Source organism: Arachis ipaensis, chromosome B2 (assembly GCF_059453495.1).
Source record: "Arachis ipaensis isolate K30076 ecotype BB chromosome B2, ASM5945349v1, whole genome shotgun sequence".
In the NCBI taxonomy this organism is placed as follows: Eukaryota; Viridiplantae; Streptophyta; class Magnoliopsida; order Fabales; family Fabaceae; genus Arachis; species Arachis ipaensis.
The window spans coordinates 91,442,030-91,443,333 of record NC_142437.1 but is presented as its reverse complement, the minus strand read 5'-3'; the positions used below and the strand labels follow the sequence as shown (position 1 = coordinate 91,443,333).

The 1,304-nt window shown below is 44.9% G+C and overlaps 1 non-coding gene across 1 annotated transcript; it reads left to right on the top strand.

The window, feature by feature from the left end:
- The first annotated feature begins 920 nt into the window (after positions 1-920).
- On the top strand, positions 921-1,027 carry LOC148574837 (small nucleolar RNA R71). The gene has a single exon (XR_015905582.1). It is a non-coding gene; the product is annotated as a small nucleolar RNA R71 (small nucleolar RNA).
- The last annotated feature ends 277 nt before the right edge of the window (positions 1,028-1,304 follow it).

Genomic DNA, 1,304 nt, shown 5'->3' with positions numbered 1-1,304 from the left:
CTTGAGCTCCATCCTGCTCTTCTTCCTCTTTATCTGATTCCTTTTCTTGTGGTTTCTGGGGGATTTTCTTCAGTTCCTTCCTACTCCTAAGAGTGATAGCCTGGCACTCCTCCCTTCGTGTTAAGCTAGTCTTGCTGCGAAGGTTGTGGCTTGGAATTTGCTTGAATAAGTAGCCAATTTGTGTCTCTAGTTTCTTGATGGCAGCATCCTGATTCTGCATATTGGACATCACCTCTTCTCGGAACGCTTTACTATCTTGAATCTCTTTGCCTATGCCTTCAAGTAGATTCTTAATCCTTGAGATTCTTTCATCAAATGATGATAGGTCAGGCTGAGGAGGGTTATTCTGGCCTTGATATGAATGTGGAGAGCTGTTGTCATGTGGGTGTTGATATGGTCTAGATGTGAAATGTTGGGTGGCTGTATTGTTTGGATTTGGGCGTCTTTGATCAAGGCTTTGGTCTTGTTGATTTCCCCACCCAAAGTTCCGGTGGTTCCTCCATCCAGGGTTGTAGGTCTTGGAGTATGGATCATGGTTTTGCCTAGGTGAATTCCCAATGTAGTTGGCTTGCTCCTGACTACCCTCTGCTTCTTCATTCACTCCTTCTTGGGTTGTTGATGAAGTGGAGATTGCTGCTACTTGGTTCCTCCCCATCTTCTTGGTAAGGTCAGCTAGCTGCTGGGTAATGAGCTTGTTTTGGGCCAGCAGAGCATCTACATTGTTTAGCTCCATTACTCCTCTTGTGTTCCCTCGTTCGGAGGCATAGAAGTAGTCGTTCTCTGCTACTGTTTCAATTACATCTATGGCCTCCTCAATGGTCTTCTTCTTGTTCAAAGATCCTCCAGATGAATGGTCTACTGCCTTCTTTGACTCATAGGAAAGCCCTTCATAGAAAATGTGCAGCTGCACCCATTCATTGAACATATTTGGTGGGCATCTCCTTGTTAGGTCTTTAAACCTCTCCCATGCTTCATATAGAGTCTCACCATCTTGTTGCCTGAAAGTTTGGACCTCAGCTCTCAGCCTATTGATTCGTTGAGGAGGGTAAAATCTTGCTAAGAATTTGTTCACCACATCTTCCCAAGTTGTCAAGCTCTCCCTTGGGAAAGACTCCAGCCACTTGGCTGCCTTATCCTTGAGTGAGAATGAAAATAAGATCAGTCTATAGGCGTCAGGATGAACACCATTAGACTTCACTGTGTCACATATTCTCAGGAAGGTGGTTAGATGTTGATTGGGGTCCTCTTGGACACTTCCTCCGAATGAACAGTTGTTCTGAACAAGGGTGATGAGCTGTGGTTTT